This window comes from Bubalus bubalis, chromosome 15 (assembly GCF_019923935.1).
Source record: "Bubalus bubalis isolate 160015118507 breed Murrah chromosome 15, NDDB_SH_1, whole genome shotgun sequence".
Lineage (NCBI taxonomy): Eukaryota > Metazoa > Chordata > Mammalia > Artiodactyla > Bovidae > Bubalus > Bubalus bubalis.
The window spans coordinates 53327498-53346627 of NC_059171.1; the positions used below are offsets into that span (position 1 = coordinate 53327498).

Here is a 19130-nt window from a genome sequence, read left to right on the forward strand (position 1 = left end):
GTTGAGAATTCTAAAAGACTGTGATTGTCAGAGGGAAGTAATTGGAATTTACCTGTACCTCAGATCCAAGTACCTAGCAGACACGTTTAGTTACTTCATTTTGAGTGGGTAAGCCTTAACTTTGCTGTGTATGAACACAAAATAAAGGGGAAATTGTAGCTGCTGAAAGAAATTCTGGGGCCACCTAAAACATTTTGCAGAGATCAGAAACTCATTAATCCAAGCATTTTATGAGGATCAGAAAGCAGTCAATCAAGGGAATAAGAATTATAAGGTGTTGTGAAAAACAGAGATTCAGGAATTTCTCTTTATGTATTATAAAAACCAGTAGAGGATCTATAGGAAGTCCTCTGTGTTGTGGTTATGAAATAGGAATCGTTTTTCTTTCATTCATTTTCGGCAGACACTGTTGCATTCATTCACACAGCATCCTTTGAATAAAGTTGATCCAAGGACCGTGGTCTCCAGTTCAGGGACGTGCACATGGCTGCAGAAAGATCTCCGAGAACGGTCCAAAGAAATCCAGCAGTGTCAGAGGTGAGACTGAAGCCCTGCTACTTGTCTAAACATCTTTTTAACTGGTCCACGCTGTCTTTTATATTCCTTAGGCTCTTAAAGCCAAAGTGGTCACTAGAACACAACCCTATAATAAAGAGATTGAACTAGTACAATATTAAAAAATATATGAGATTTATCAATACTTCATAAATGTTGCTAAATCACCAACAAGATACTAAATTTCAAGTTATGGTCGCAGGTGTTTTTAATGGAGTTATAGAAAAGCACAGAAAGCAGAAGTTTTTCCATTTTTACAACTGACAGCCAAGAATACATGTGATAAGTTTTGTGCAAAAATTACTGTTGAATGGTGTTATGTGTTCAAGAATTTTACTCAAATAAATTATCTGTGAAATGGGAATAAAGCTTATGACTGCTTTGCGTCGTAGAGAATAAGGATTAATGAATAACACTGAGGACTGCTCTGAAATGATTGGAAAAGGGATTCAGGGTATTGTCAAATCACTAGGATTAAAGGAGAAAGAGATTTGTCCAGGAGGAAATGTTAATTTGCTTATAACTTATGCAGTGAATCCAGGAGACCCTTACATGTGCTCTCCATTAGACCAACGTCCTAAATATAGGTATAAATCAGTTTTCTTTTATCTCCAAAAACAAATAAGTACAAAAGAAATTTAAATCTAAGCAATAGAGATTGATTAAATATTTTTAAATCTTGTTACTTCACAATCTGCTAATTTATAATTTACAACAATTCAACCAGAAATGGATTTAGCTTTAATGTGATATGTGTCTTTAAAAAAAAAAAAAAAAAGACGTCTTAATTAAGTTAAAAACAAAGAAAATTGCTCTGTTCCTCTAGAAATACTTATCTTGCTTAAACATTCAGTCTGGTTTTAAGTAGCTTAACAGTACCTACCGGCTACAAATAGTAACTTTTTAAATGTTTGTTCTAATAATCCAAACATTTTGCAGAATTCTACTTCACAACACTTTATTTGCTGGCACTTTTATGTGACTGTCTATAAATAAAAGGCATTCAATAAACTTTATTTTTTTTCTCATCAAATTCAAACGTTATCAGTTCAGTTCAGTTCAGTCGCTCAGTTGTGTCCGACTCTTTGCAACCCCACGCAGCATGCATGGCTAGCACTAAAACTGACCTTTCTTCTAAAAATTAAGCTTTCCCAAAACATGTAACTTACCAGCTCCCTGTTTTCCATCCTTTTCTAACAACCTTAGTTTACACCTTCCTGATTTCGCAAGTGAATTATTGCAAGTTTTCTGTCATCGGGTTTTTCTGGCACACTGTATCTCCCAGATCTCTCTCTTTCCTAGGGTCCATCTTATCTTACTATTGCCATAATGATCTTTGGAAATGGCATCTGTTGTTATTACATTAAAAAAAAATAAAAACAAAAGCGTTTAATGATTCCCTCAGAGAAGGCAACGGCAACCCACTCCAGTACTCTTGCCTGGAAACGCCCATGGACAGAGGAGCCCGGTAGGCGGCAGTCCATGGGGTCGCTAAGAGTCTGACATGACTGAGCGACTTTACTTTCACTTTTCACTTTCACGCATTGGAGGACATGGCAACCTACTCCAGTGTTCTTGCCTGGAGAATCCCAGGGACGGGGGAGCCTGGTGGGCCCCTGCCTATGGGGTCGCACAGAGTCGGACACGACTGGAGTAACAGCAGCAGCAGCAGCATCTAGAGAATAGAGTCTAACACCTTAATGGTGTTCTTTCACATTTTCATCTCCCAGCCCTAAACTTCACCCTGAAAGCCTACACTTGGGTTTATTTGCTTTTCTGGAATCTCTTCTTGTTCAGTAGCTCAGTCATGTCTGTCTTTTCGACCCCATGGACTGCAGCACGCCAGGCTTCCCTGTCCTTCACTATCTCCCAGAGTTTGCTCAAACTCAGGTCCTTTGGATCAATGATGCCATCTGACCGTCTCATCCTCTGTTGCCTGCTTCTCCTCCTGCCTTCAATCTTTCCCAGCATCAGGGTCTTTTCCAATGAGTCAGTTCTTCCCATCAGGTGGCCAAAGTATTGGAGCTTCAGCTTCAGCATCAGTCCTTCCAATGAACTCCCAGGACTGATCTCCTTTAGGATGCACTGGTTTGATCTCCTTGCAGTCCAAAGGACTCTCAAGAGTCTCCTCCAACACCACAGTTCAAAAGCATCAATTCTTTGGCACTCAACCTTCTCTCTAGATATCAGTTATTTAGATTTCTTTGCATCCTGAGGTCTGTGATGATTAAAAACAAACAAACAAAATTATTGTTGTATAGGTTGTCTGGGTTATTCTCATTGCTAGAATGGAAGCAATATTATCCTGCAACTGTTTTTATCCTGAATGGAAGTAGAATATAAGGCACTTTTAACTGAGTTTTCTGGAGTAGCTGCTGAATATACCCTAATCAAATCTACACTGTATTTGAAATTGTTCTTTGGGATGAGAAAATCATGGATTATTTTAATGACTTTTCTGGTGATTATAAAGTTAGTTTGTTTTTTTGTTAGGGAACACATTAAAAAGTACAGATAAATTGCAGAGAGGAAAATAAAAATTACCCGCAGTCACTTTTCATAGATATAAGTGTGAATATCTTTTTGTTAAATATCTTTTCAAAGTTTTTTCTATAATATAATCCAGTTTTTCATCGCTTAAAACAAAATATACTTTCTATTTATGTAAGACTATCTCATGCACATTTTCTGTATTATTAAATATTCCAAAGGCATGACTTTGAATGCAACATTATATTTTGAGATTTAAAAAAATTCTATTTACTTGATTGCATATTATTGGCCATTCTGAATGTTTCTAATTCCTCACAGTGACAAATAGCCTTGTGATGAAAACCCTTATATTCTGGAAAGGAACCTTATTGAAGGCCAAATAGCTGGTTAGTGGCTAATGCTGCACCAGGTATGAGGTCTACACCACTGTTCTTTCCTCTGCCAATGCACTTGACACTTTCACACACACTGCTTATAATAATAGAACAACAGGGAGTGTACAGGTCAAAGGGGAAAGTGAAGATTAGACAGCTTATTAGAGCAGAAATCAGGACCTATGAGCCTGAAGTGTAAAGTGTATGGGACTTAGGAAGAACCTAAGTTAGAGTAGTCTAGAGCTCGGCAAGTGAGCTGTTTAAGTTGTTATGACTGGATCTCTTTAAGTATTTCCCAAGCAGGCATAAAATGTGTCTGAAGTGTAATCTGCTTGCACTCTCAATGCCCATGGATTGATAGTCTCTCAAAGAGCACACCTTATTTAGGATCTCACCATTTCTATCCTTGATTCATGTAAAAGCATTCTGTTTGTATTTTCTGCCTTTAGTCTCACCCTCATCGAATTTATCTAATCATACTATTCCCTGGTGCCTCATAGTAAAGAATCCATCTACAATGCAAAAGACCCGGGTTTAATGTCTGGGTTGGGAAGATATCCTGGAGAAGGGAATGGCAACCCACTCCAGTATTCTTGCCTGGATAATTCCATGGACAGAGGAATCTGGCGGACTATAGTTCATGGGGTTGCAAAGAGTCTAACACTCTCAATGTTCCCCCATATTTAAATCCTGTTATGTCTTTTCATATATTTCAATAAAAATCAAACACCTAGCTCTCTAGACAAAACTCTTTATGATTTTGTCTCTGCTGAGCACTTCAGCTTTTCATTTGCCACTATCCAACGTAGACCCTTTATTCTATGAGCTTCTAGCTTTCCAAAAATTTGTGCTTTGTTTCTCTATGCATTTGCCCATGAACTTCTTTAAAGAAATTTTTTTTTTTTTAACGTGGACCATTTTTAAAGTCTTTGTTGAATTTGCTACAACATTGCTTCTGTTTTATGTTTTGGATTTTTGGTCATGAGGCATGTAGGATTTTAGCTCCCTGACCAGGGGCTGAACCCACACCCCCTGCATTAGATGGCAAAGTCTTAACCACTGGACCACCAGGGAAGTCCCTGGCCCTGCACAGTATCCTCTGTATCTCCTATCCATTGTTATTCTTGCTAATTTCAACTCATCTTTTTTAAAACAGAGCTCCAGTTTCATCCTTACTGGAAATGCTTAATAATCTCTCAAAGTCATATAGATTCTTTACTCTCTGCTCCTCAAATATCCTCTTCATACACTTATGATAGTACAAATTATATCTACATTACAATTTCTATTTTGGTTTTTGTTTTATTTGCATAAGTAAAGGTTTTATTATATGTTTCCAACACTTATCACAGACTATGGATCCTAGAAATTTCTTAATATTTATTTGAAAGCTATAATAATGATAGTATATTGAGGAAGGAAAAAGCAAAAGTACCTAATTTTTCAGTCACCCACCCCCAATCCTCTCTTCCTCAAGCCTTTTACGTATCAGTATGAGACCACCACTATTTACAGAATTGTTAGGATCAAATGTCAAAGATTCATTCTTGTTGCTTCTTTTTCCTTCATATTCATCACTTATTCTGTTGGCAGATCCTGTTGGGTAAAATGTATCCTGACTCAAACCTGTTCTCGTCCTTCCATCACTGCCCTCCTATGGCAAGCTCTTGTCATATTATTTTTTCTCTACTTTGATTGGCTTCATACTAGTCTTTCTTCCTCTCTCTTTTTACTCTACCATTTTCACATTAGTCTATTCTTCGCAGAGTACCTAGAGATATCTATAAGAGATGGAATCCTGTCTTAATCTTCCATGCAACTTCACCATCATACTTAGGATGAAGTCCAGAGTTCTTTGCAAAGCTGAAAAGCTCCACAGAGCTGGCAGCTGCGTCTCTGTGTGTCATTTAAACCACTCCTCACTTTAGTCTCTCCAGTCCACTCAAACTGATTTTCTTGCAGTTCCTCAATACACGCCGATCTTCTTCCTACCTTGGGGACTTTGCCTTTGTTGAGTCCTCATTTCAAATGCTCTTCTTCACACTGCTCAAGTTCCTGATCAGATGTCAACCCCTCGTGGGTAGCTTTTACAGTCATATGTATTGCAAGAGTTCCCCTCCTACCCTTGGTTTCATTCTCTAATCCTCTTTATCTTTCCTTTCTTTATAACACTTATCACTAGAGATTATATCAAATGTGCATTTTGTTTACCTGTATATTTTTCTTCTACTATAACATAAGTTCCATCATTTCACAGACTTTGTCTTGTTCTCTATTGTAGTAGTGATAAATATTTATTGAACATATGCCTTAAGTAATGCATTTCATAGTCTAGACTCTATTTTTTTTCTACGTTCCTATATGTTGCTTTATTGGAAGATCTTCCCCACTGTTGTGACTATAATTTACCTCAACGAATACATAATACATTACAATACACACACTGAGACACAGACACATATCTGATAAAACATCTTATAGAACATTATTTATCTTTACTATATGAAATGAGTTCTCTTATTTTCTGTTTTACTCTCTTTTTCATAGAACTGATTTTACCACTTAGTAGTGGTTAATAACCAGGGTTACCACTTATGGTTTTGCAGGCTGTATTCTGCCAAAGGGATTATAGCCAGATATATATACATATGTATGTATCTACATAAAAATGAGGAAGATGGGTGGGTAGATACACACATATCTATAAGTACTTATTATATCAAATTTAATTTCAAAGTAACAGGGTTATAAGAAAACATTAGTTGAGTGAAATATTTCCTGGAAATTAAGGCCTTGTTTTTCTTTTCAACCAGCAATTTCTTTTGAAATATGGACTTTGCTTTGAGAAAAGATTCATTTATTTTAAATTGGGTTAAACATAAAAATTAGCAAAAGCTAAAAATAGTTAAAATATTTGGTATGAAAGGAAAACTTTTTTAAAGATGCAAATAAAAGTTTTTATTTCTGTTAAGAAAATGTATGTGATAAAAACTTAAAAATAGATGCAAGAATAAATGAAAGTCACTCCCTTGCATTGTGATCTTGGCTCTTCCAGCCAAGAGCCCAAGTCCAGGAGTAAACAGATAAGTGTTCTCTTCTTTGTAAACTTGCCTTTAGAATTTAAGTCTGGAAGAATGAGAAGTTCATGTTTAGGGGCTCCGTGGAGAAATGTCACTGATAAAAGAGGGTCAGAAAAGTTGGAGTAAGGTCAAAGGATTATTTCTGTATCTATTCTTTTTTTAGGCCTGTAAATTTCACTTTGATTTGTCATGTTCATTCATCTTGTTGCATTTCTCAGGCAGAACACTGAGGAACAGCAAAGAGAATTTTATTTATATAAATTAATATGCTAATTAGCTGCAGCTTAGAGCTCTTGGAAAATTGCCATTTTATTTATTGTGCATAAAGATTGTGTGTCCCCACCCTGTGTGCCTTTAAAAATAAGAAACAACCCTACTAAAGTACTTTTGCCATTCTAAAGGGAAGTGTGAAACACAATGGGCCTCATGCTCAGTTTCTGAATGTTCCATAGTAGCCTTTTTTTTCCCCACTATTTGTGTTTTTAGCCTAGAATCTGTGCTTTTTTTTTATTTTGAGGAGGTGGACGTAAAGTTCTATAATGTTTTAACTCTTGCATCTTATGTTGATTAACAATTGTGTTTGTATTTATAGCATGTTTTACATATTTAAATGTGTATATACATATATTCTGATATGCCCAGGAAACGTATAATACTAATAAACAAACTACGTAAAAATGCAAAAAACATGGGAATTTCAAAAGATGAACTGCTTTAATTAATATTTTGAATGCATTCCCTTAAAGGATGTGTTCCAGAAGGTTGTATTCCCATATGGGATCTCACAGCATCGAGTTGAACAACCTTCACCAGTTAACTGGATTTTTCTTCATTTTGACAATGGCATGTTAGTGAAATATTTGCCTCCTTCATGTTTAAGAATAATATTTTGGAAAGAATCTAAATGATACACACATGAGATACTCACTTCTATCAACACACAGACACACATACAGGCACTTAGACACACACACATACACACACCAAGAAAACCCCAACTGAACTAATATAGAAAGTGAAAGAAAGTGAAAATTGCTCAGTCACGTCCAACTCTTCGCGACCCCATGGACTGTAGCCTGCCAGGCTCCTCTGTCCATGGAACACATAGACACACACACACGTACACACACCAAGAAAACCCCCAACTGAATTAATATAGAAAGTAATATAGAACTAATATAGAAAGTATAATAAAGAAAGTAAAAGTCGCTCAGTCATGTCGGATGCTTTGCGACCCCTTGGACTGTCAGGCTCCTCTGTCCATGCAATTCTCCAGGCCAGAATACTGCTGTGGGTAGCCTTCCCCTTCTCCAGGGGAATCTTCCCAGCCTAGGGATCGAACCCTGGTCTTCCCTAATGCAGGTGGATTCTTTACCATCTGAGTGTGTTATTAATTAATGCACATGAATACTTAAGCAGCACAAATAGACTCTTTGTTTCTGTCCATCCTTCTTAGATTTAAAATTTAGGGCAAGTAGCCTGGTCCTTTATTTTGTTTCCTTCAACAAAGGGGAGAGTTTGTTTTGTTCTTCATCTGTTACCACTCCTCTATCATAATGTACACAAGACAGACTATTTTTAACTGACAAAGAGTCAGATGATTAAAATTTAATCACAAAAGAGCCTAAAACTTTTGGAAAACTCCACCCCTGATTTTCTTCCCCAAAGTAAACCCCAGTGACTGTGGAGCGGGATGTCCCATCTGCTTCATCTTTTAAAAGTGGAAGAAAGATTCCTGTTTTGAAATATCCTAAATCCTTCCTGTGTATCCCAGAACCTCTAAAAAAGAACCACAGCATTTTAAGAATCCTTTATAATCTGTGCAATGGAAAGAACACTAAGGGAAATGTCATGAGAAGGGAAGAAAATGAAGGCAATGATTTTGGCACATAGAAGAGTTGAGGATTTCCATAGTGATAGAGGGTTATGAGAAACAGGAAGATGCAAACGGGGTAGGTAGACACTTAAGTAGCCTCACCTTATTCACCCTTCCTGAAACAAACAAACAAACAAACAAATACATAAACACTAGTTCTGGAAAGGACTGTAATATGGCATAAGGAGCACTACATCAACCAATGTGTTGTGTGATCTTGGTACTGGTCTTGCCTCTGCCACTAAAGATTTACTTTAGTTGAGGACAAATTGCTTTATTTCACCAGCATGTTGTCTTTGACCTGTAGTATGAGATGGTTGACTTCAGTAAGTCCTCAAGCCCTTCTATTTCCATGAATCTATAATCATATTTTTATTTGTCAGAGACTATTCAACCTGTGAATAAATACTTACATGTTTGCTATTGCAAACCATCCTATAAGTTATGAAAAACAATACTAGCAAAAGTTGTCTAGCATGTTAAATTTGGCAGAATTCCCTGAAATTCTTATAAAAGAGAAGTGGTGAGATAACCAAGTAGCTTGGTAACTCTTTTTAATTCTATGTTTAAAATATTCTAGATTTTGATTCCACTTGTTTGACTTAGTATGAATAGAATGCTAGATTTCTAATGTTGGGAGTTTCCCAGGTAACTTAGCTGGTAAAGAATCCACCTGCAATACAGGAGAGCCTGGTTCAATTCCTGGGTCAGGAAGATCCCCTGGAGAAGGGATAGGCTACCCACTCCAGTATTCTTGGGCTTTCCTGGTGGCTCAGACCATAAAGAATCCACCTGCAATGCAGGAGACCTGGGTTCAATCCCTGGGTTAGGAAGCTTCCCTGGTGGATGGCATGGCAACCCACCCCAGTATTCTTGCCTGGAGAATCCCCATGAACAGAGGAGCCTGGTGGGATAATCTAGAATAGCCTGGTGGGCTATTCTAGATTTTGATTCCACTTGTTTGACTTAGTATGAATAGAATGATAGATTTCTATTAAAAAAAAAAAAAAAGGATATGCAACAAGCAACAAAGGTGTTATGTGCAGGGCAGAGAACTACAATATCTTGTAATAACCTGTAATGGAAAATAATCTCAAAAATAATATATGTGTACATGTATAACTGTGTACCTGAAACATGTCAACTATGTGTGTGCTCAGTCTCTCAGTCGGGTCCGACTCTTTGCGACACTATGGACTGTAGCCCTCCAGGCTCCTCTGTCCATGGGATTCCCCAGGCAAGAATACTGGAGTGAATTGCCACTCCCTCCTTTAGGGATCTTCCCAACCCAGGGATTGAACCCACATGTCTTATGTTTCCTGTATTGGCAGGCTGATTCTTTACCACTAGTGCCACCTGGGAAGCCACTATACTCAATAATATATATATATATAAAGAAAAAAGAGAGATTCTAGAATTGAGGGATTTCCCTGGTGGTCCAGTAGTTAAGACTACCTTTCAAGGCAGGGGGTGTGGTTTCTCTCCCTGGTCATGGGGTAGGATCCTGCATGCCTGGAGGCCAAAATACCAAAATAGAAGCAATATTGTAACCAATTCAATATTTGTTACAATAAATACTCTATTGTTGACTTTAAAAATATCCTTTAAAAATATTCTAGAATTGAAATAAGTAGTTCTCAACTGTTAATAGCTGTGGGCAGTGTATAGTATGATTTCCTATGAATACAGTCCAGAGAAGAACAAATGAAAGAGATTCCACAGAAGTGACAAGTGATAGGCTAGCAGCTTTGTAAAAGCTACTGTCTACATTATTCTAAGTCTTTCCTCTAGAAGTCAATCAACTGAGGACAATTTGGGGCATTGGCATTCCCTAACTAGACAATGCTATTTGCATCTTGAATTATTCTATTAGATTCTAACCTTGGCACCGTATAACCCTTTTGCTGAAATATTTATAATTGCCTAGTAGCATGGGAAATAAACAATTTATTCCTTTTATCTGTGTGCATGTTTTGATACAGAAAAAAAGCAAACTGTGAATGACTAGATACTAATAAGATCATGGACTGTCCCCAGCTTGTCACAATGGATGGTAACACATACTTCCATCAAGCTTTGGTTATCCAAATATTCCTTGTGAAAAGTGGCTGAGTGAGTTTGATTTCTCTAACCTTGAAGAATCATTTTATTCTATTGTTTCTGTGATGGGTACATAGGGTAATACAGTCCATAGCCTTCAGGCAATGCATGAACAGGATATTTACTATTTGTGTAGCATGTTGTTTCTGAAGCATCTAATTTGGGAGTGATTTAGTAAATGCAGCCATCAAGAATGTGGTGATGTTTGCCCTCTGGTTTTGCATAGGCGGATTTTGAAGAAGTCTCCCTCCCCCGATTCCCTGTAATTTATAAGAAAATGGAAGAAGTAGCCTAACCTAATGCTGGTAAGGAGTGAAATATGTATATGTATATTTTGGCAGTCGGTGCCTGAGTTTGAGGGAAAGAAATGATTTCAACTAAATGCATGGATCCACGTTATAAAAAAGCCACATTTTCATGTTATCACTTTCATATGATCTGACAGAAAAACTCTTGAATTATTATACAAGAGTGCTAACACTAAATGACTTTGATGAAAAAGATCATCTTTGGGGGACACACACGTATTGTCATGGACATTATCTGCAAACTCGAGCACAGCACATCAAAAGGAAAAGCCCTTATTGTAAGTCAGAACTGTTTTAATTTAATGAACTAATATTAAAAAGATTCACATAGTATATCTTTCACCATCTTTCAGCTGGAAAGCATTCATTAAGGAAAATCTATGCTAATGTTAGCAGCATAAACAGAATTCCAAATAAGGAAGAACACAATGAACATCCTAAAAAGCCCTGTGGTCTCCTTCAAGGATTTACTGCTCAGTTCATCTCTGTGGCAGCACCATCCCCCCCCCCCCCCACCCCCCTCCACCACAGCCCCCCTCCCCTCTTCCCCGTGTGTTGCTACAGAGCTGATGGGGGCTCCAGAGACAAGTTGCTCCTGGCGACCATCACCTCTTATAGTGAGCGGACACTGACTGCTTTGGAAAAGTTTCAAATCAGCTCCATTTTGGTGGTTTCAAAGCTTGACCTATTTTAGCCTTGACTTTTTTCTTATTCCCTTGAGAAAAATGTATTTTTGCACGATCGGGGACGGGGTGGGGGGAAGCCAAAATGAGTTCTAAATCTCTTTAGATAATAAACAGCATCGGGTCAGCTAAATACAAAGAGACCAAAAAAAGAATGAGAGAGAGATTATATTTCTCTTTCTGCTATCGTGGAGCACTGTGGTATGTCCTGAGAGTCTGGAAAAGTTCTTCACACTTGAAAGATACCGACTGAATGATCTTGAGCAAATCAGCTCTTTCATTTCTGGGTCTTGGTTTCTTCAGGTACAGAATATAGAATTAGACTAAATTTTTCTGGTTCTGAAAATAATCTATCCATCAATCATATTTTTAGAACTTTCCCTGATAATGTTTGGTGTTATAGGAAATGTATAAGAAATTCGAAGGGTGGGGTGGGCAAGGAGTAGGAGGCATATGTATGAGAGAGAAACTTTGTCATAAATGTTCAGAGAATTCTGGAGCCCTATACATAGAAGAAGTGTCTCTTGAAGTTGGCTTTTAAGTCTTAATGGTTAGGAAATGGAATAGCATATTAACAAGAATTTTCACAGCAATTTTTTCCAATGAAATCTGTAGATTTCTCCATCTAAGTAAAATAAAGCAAGAGAAAATTTAAAAGGATTAAAACAATTCTCACATTTACATTTTGAAATATCCAAACTTACACAAAAGAAATTGGTCCAGGGAGATACATTAAAGGATTTGATGACTTCCTGGCCAGACATATCCTGTATACACGGACCTGCGTGTGTGCCTGCGTGCTAAGTCGCCTCAGTCATGTCCAACTCTTTGTAACCTGTGGACTATAGCCCACCAGTCTCCTCTGTCCATAGGATTCTCTTCTCCAGGCAAGAATACTGGAGCGAGTTGCCATTGCCTCCTCCAGGAGATCTTCCAGACTCAGGGATGGAACCCACATCTCTTACCCTTCCTGCATTGGCAGGTGAATTCTTTACCACTAGTTCCTTCTGAGAAGCCCATATACGTGGACATGTAACTAATTTAAATCAACCAGTGGATAAGATGTTCATAATTATAAATTGATAAATTGAACATTTCTAAGTTTGAAGTGCTTTTTATTACTCCTCTAACAGTGCACTGAAATACATTAGTTCTTTCCTATTCTAAACTTTTGTAGTCAAAAATAAAAATGGAGCCCAACAATAATGATGTTGCCATTTTCCTGGAATGGGGAAGTGAAAGTTAATAAGACATTATATCTAAAAATTATTTTACTTTACAATTAAAGTTAGTTTTGGTATGCTCTTTAATCTAGTTTTTATTCTGAGTTGAATTTAAGTAAGGGATTACTCATAGAGGCAAAGTAATCATGTGACTCAATACGATTTTCATAACTATGTTCTGCAATAAATATATGTGTGAAAATAAAATTTTCTGAAAATGTTTTAGACACACACATCAGGAATCGGACACTCAGAGTTCTACCCCCTTCAAAAAGTCACCTTAAATTGATGAATGGGCACTAATAAAAATATTATTAAAAAGGGAATTTTGGAAATATTTTCACGACCTGTGACATGTTCTTCAAATTACAGACTCCCATCAACAATTGAGAACCTTTTCTCTTTGAGGATTATTTTGGTTTGAGAAATGATGATAATTCATTCAAACACACATCCACATAAACCGAGCATTCCAAACTGGATAATGCCATTTTGGGGGTCTGAAATTGTGACGCAAAGGTAATAAGACTGACTTTCTTGTGTGACTAATGGATGAAATGACCAAATAAAGGACTCTGTAAGCAAAACCCAGTGCGGTGGAATAAAGTGCTGTTTCTGTTTATAAATACATTATAAATAGATTACTGTTTATAAATAGCAGTCCTGGGAGAAAATGGTTAACTGGCTGGAACCCAAGCTACAGAATATACTGCCGCTCCAGTTTCCAACTGCACATGATTTTTTTCTCTTTCAAGATATAAATGCAGTGAAAGTCATAAAACATGTTGCCATAGAGTAATGAGTAGATATATTTAAAAGTAGCAAATTAGTATGCATATATTCAAATGAGTATTGTCCTTTATATGAGCCATCTTGGGGCCCATACATCCAGTTCACCAATTCTACTGTCTTTGTTCATAACTTGTTTTGAAACTCATCTTTGAGAACTATCTTCTGAATATGGTCATGAATCATACAAGAAGATTTGTTGTGGGACTTCCTTGGCCTTCCAGTGATTAAGAGTTTACCTTCCAATGCAATGGGCTCAGGTTTGATCCCAGGTCAGGGAGCTTAGATCCCACATGTCTGGGGGGCAAAACAACAAAACATAAAACAGAAGCAATATTGTAACAAATTCCCCATAAAGGCTTTTAAAATCGTCAGCCTTAAAACAAAAAACTTTAAAAAAAAAAATATGACTGATCTCATGATTATATCACCCAGCCTCTTACAATCTTTCTTTTCTTTTTCACCTAAAACAAGCTAGATTACCTACATGTCCACCAGTATTGACACTGAATGATGTTACAAATCCTTTCAATACACAATAATTTACCCTCACTGCAAATTTGTAAGCAGATGTGCATACAAGTTCATTTTAAAGACAAGAGTGGCCACACAAATGGAATAAATACAGGCTCTGGAGATGATGCCTCTAAATGAAAAGATTTCTCTGAATATGTCAGTTTGGAGTTTTTCTGTGAGATCGCGTCTATTAATTTATAATCAGTTCTGTACATTTAGTGGAATTCTGGTACCCCAAATCAGGAAACAATTATACAGTGCTTGAATGGGATCTGTCAGTGGAATTGATTATAGTATATTAGACAGAAGTAACTAAGTGAAAATAAGTATATATTGAGTGTTTTGAGAGTGTTGAATATATTTTACCAAGCTAAGAATTTTTAATTCACACATACATTCCCTTAGAAAGACAAAGATTATAATTTCAAGGAATTAGCCTCATGTGAAAACACTAGCATTTCAAAGATTTCTATTGCATATCATATATGAGATATGGGGTGGAGGGGAGGGAAGTGGAAACATTCCTTGAAATGTTCTAAATCCACAAGGTATAGAAGGTAATTAAATTATCCACAAAAATACGTAACTTCCTGATACAAAATAAATTGAAAAAGAACACTCTCTCTTTACACCCCCAAGGAAAACAAGAAAGAACATCTTAAGTTCTTACTTTCCTTCAAATTTAGGAGGGCTCATTCTTCAGTTTGATGATTTGCTGGGGAAAAAAAATGGAAACTATTACTTTTTTCATTAACTCAAGAATGAACACTTTTGTTACTTTACAAAATGAGGGTTGCAATAAAACAGATACTGAAGCTTAAACCCTTCCTTTGTGTTTGGGCTCATAATTCTTTCTCTGCTTTGGATGTCTGGAACTCACATGATATCAAGAGTATTCAAATTTTAAATAAATTAATACATTAAATAATCTTCTTAACAAGCAGAGATTAGATTACTTTTTCCAAATTAAAATAAACCAGCAAAACAACCGAGAGGGCACATCTTAGGACATATTCATTTTTATAAAATCATTTCAGTCAACCGGGTTCCCCTTTGCAAGCATGGATATATCAAATCATATTTCTAAATATATCCTGTGCACTTTGCTTTGAAAATAAACTCCAATGAGAAAGAGCACAATTAATACCCTACTTAGATCTTTAACATGCAAATACCATATATTTTGGCTCTCCGAAGTAATGGAGCCAGGATCATTTTATAGTTGCAACATGTGAGAAATATTTGACACTTGTAATCAAGGCTTCAGAGATTCCTTTGTGTGTTATTTTAAATACTTCCTGCATCTGTGATCATTTCTACTTCTCCTTAGGCATGAAATTTCCTAGCCATCATCCCTCTCTCAACATACACACATAAACACACACACATACACACACGGAGACAATATATCCCCCAAACAAAATAAGATGATCAATTAAGCAAAATAACTGTTCAACTAAACAAAAATTCTGTCAAATTGTTCAATTGATCATTACATTTATTTTAAGATATTCCATTGTATCTTTAGCATCAAGTCAGATCAAGTCAGTTCAGTCAATTAGAATGATCAGTGAAAGGGCAAATAAAAAATCTTGCCTGTATATCACAAATACCATCTAATAAAGATGAGATTTTGTTGTTGCTGGGGTTTTTTTTTGCAAAATATTTTTTAATATCTCCAAAAACACTATTGATATAAACAAGCCATTTCTTTCTCCTGGGGAATTTTTTATAGTGAGAAAGTGGCAAAGAAAGAAGATCTTTATGCACCTAAAACATTCTTAAATATTCTCAGATGGACACCTTGTTTACACACCTGATTGCACACTTTGCTCATCATTTCATTTAGCAGTTCCTGTGACTTTCATTCTCTACAACATTTTAAGGTGAATGTACATATATCACACACACAAATGTTATCTCAGCATACAAAACAACAAGGTTATCTGAAACAAATATGGAATTCATAGCTGTGTGTCCTTTTTAAATGACATTTGCAAATGGTCACACTGCACATCTGTGGTTTGCTCCGAATAAATGCAAGATTATAGCATTACCTTTTAAACCTGCAGATTCTTCTTTCCATAAGCTTTGACTCCAGCAAATCTCAGCTATTCTTATTACAGCCCTTCTCACATGCCCCCAAGTGAGGGACGCTTGGCAAGCTTTTAGGCAAATTGTGTTGTTTAAGATGAGCTATTTATCTGATAAACAATTTTCACTATAACTCAGTGTTTTTTATTTTTCTCTTTTGTCTTAAACAACTGAAAAAATTCTAAACTGTATAAGGAAGAAAAAAAAGAACTCAGGGTGATTTTTAATCTTCACAAAAGTGTCCACCATAATATTATTCAAACAACTATCTTTCCTTATTTTCTTAAAAGTGATTTAGCTAACATTATTATATGATTGATTATCATATAATCTTTACAATTGTTTACAAAGTGCTTTCAATGATGTGGGAAAATTCTAATATACTTTGGAACTAACTACTTTGGAATATTAAGTTATGTAAAATTTATAATATTAAATTTATATAAAAAGCAAAATTCTAGGGAAAAAACAAACTGGAAGGAAATATTCCAAAATATTTTCAGTAGTTGCCTATGGCTCTTAGGATTGTAGATGTTTTATTTTCTTATTATTTATTTTTTTCAGATTTAACACAGTGGAGTTAAAAAAATGAAAAAAAAATTATAAAGATTTTTTTTTTCTTAACAAAAAGGATTCTACGAAAGCTTTTAAAGTGTCATTTCTCTGGTATAAGGCAAGAAAGACATAAATGATTTTTAAAGATATAAAATCTTTAAATTTTTTTCTTAACCATTTCAATGATTTGAATAGAGACTAGATAATTTATGTGATTTAGCATCTCTGAGAGTAAGTTCCCAATTATAAGAGGAATTTTATTAACCAAATACTACCTATATGGAATGTGTTGAGATTTAAAAATTCTTCCTGTTTGACAATACATTTGTCAGGTGATAGTTCTATTTCTTTCATGTGGATTTTTAGAGCAGCATTTAGCTAAAAATATTTTTGTTTTTCAAATAAAAAAAAACTTACAAAAAGCTTAAAGGTAATTTTAATAATGTTAAAGTCTTTCTCAGATATATATTTAAAGCATTCTTAGTTGGCCAGAAGAATTCTCTCTTCTTCAAATGATATTTGACAGTTTTCTAATTTCAAGGTATCCATATATTTGGTAAGCAAATCGTTTAAGGGGTTTTTTTTTTCCAAGTAGAGATAATAATAGCTTGGTTTTACTATAATTAGCAACCCTTTTGATATTATTTTCATTAGAAAAAAATCAAGGTTTTACACCAATTATTTACATAAAAAAACCCGGCTTTATAAATCATTTTCACACATGCTTCTTGATCCTTGTAAGTAGATTTAAAATGGAATTTGTAGAGCATAATAAAGTATTGATTATATTGTCTAAAGGTATACATAAGTATTTTAAACTCTTCTCCCATGTGGTACGCAGAAAGCAGACAAAACGTAGGTAAAGAAAAGGCAAGTAAAAATGGTCTGAGGTCCAGTTGTGCAGGTATACACAGCAATTTTAAAGTACTAATTTTATTCCATTTAAAATGATACAGAATTATTTCTCTTTCCTTCTTTGCCTAAAGGTCATCTATAATTGAGGACAAATTAGCAAGAGTCCAGAGGCTGAGCATGGCTTTGATCAGGGTGTCCAGCCTTTCTCAGTGCAAACCATTCTGTGGAGAAAGGTAGGAGTCATATCAGTGAATTGGTTGCCTTCCTAAAGGTTATCAAGACCCCCTTTTCTCTTCCTCTGCTGCCTCCCCCACCTTACTCTCTTTGGGAGCACTTCTATATTTCTGCAGCAGTTTGACTTTGGCAGGAATTGTATTCAGGTATAATGCTAAGCCTTAAACCTGTTCATCTTTGTTTGTACTCAATTAGCCTGATTTTACTCTGAGATTCATGCATGTGTTTTCATCTCTGACCACCTTTATCAAATCTTTTAAAATATATATATATAGCATATTTTTTTTTAATTTTGGATAAGCAGAATATTCTCATTCTCAAAAAAGGAGCAGAATACCACTTGCTATATAAATAATTTCATATGATGCTTCTGTTCAAGAATTAGGATAATTATATTGATACTATGAATTTTCTTTTGAAATAAAAAGAATAGCACTAAATGCTCCAAATTAGAATAAATCCCAGAAATGGTAAAAAAGAAAATTATATATGTATGCATATATATATATAGAACCTATATATATGTATGCATATATATATATATATAGAACCTAGATACATTTATGGAAGTCTTTGGAAATATTTTTATCATGTTTTTACTTATGTTGCAAGCAATAATAAAAACCAGAAGAAAAATTAAAATCATTCTAAATAACCTTTTACCAATTATTTAGACCACCTTGTACAATTTGAAAACTTGGCAGTAATTTTATCAAACATCTTATAAATCACTGTCAGAGTTCTGTTAAACAGTCATTTTGAATTACACTGTAACCAATTCTTTTTATAATCAAATATTTCATCAATTATCAAATGCATTAATCTTTTATCTTATTTAGGTAAAAATAAGCCAGCAATTTCCAAAAACAGTGTTTCTTGTAATCAATTCTACAGGGCTCATTTATGTTCACATCATTTTACACTTTTTTCTATCAAACAAAAATATTTTTCACTGAAGAAATAATATAGCTTTAATTTCAATCCCCACACTATTTACTGAAATAAATATTTATATTTACAAAAACACTTTAAATACTGTTCTAATCTTAAAGAGGTGGGGATGACAGCTATACATTGTTCCCAAGCGCTGTCCTAAAGTAACAGGGTAAGTGCTTTTGAAGAAGAATAAATGCTGACAAGCTTACCTATACTAGCATTTCTTTCTTATGTCATTCTGTCTTCTTGAGAACTTTAATATAGATAGATTAAATATTACATTTAAGTTAACTATAGAAATTTTGTGGTATAAAATGAGTACTTACTATTGCTTGCTAAAGTAAAATTATGTAATTTTAATATTATATATCTTTCTTTGGAATAATTTCATTTCATGTATTAATTCTGCAGTATGTTTTAATAATAGCAAACCTCTAGTTGCCCATATGTACCATGTAT

The 19130-nt window shown here is 35.2% G+C and overlaps 1 long non-coding RNA gene across 1 annotated transcript; it reads left to right on the forward strand.

Annotated features, from left to right (window-relative positions):
- The first annotated feature begins 401 nt into the window (after nt 1-401).
- LOC123329388 lies at nt 402-18019 on the forward strand. Its single transcript, XR_006544770.2, has 2 exons — nt 402-537; nt 17633-18019. It is a non-coding gene; the product is annotated as an uncharacterized LOC123329388 (long non-coding RNA).
- The last annotated feature ends 1111 nt before the right edge of the window (nt 18020-19130 follow it).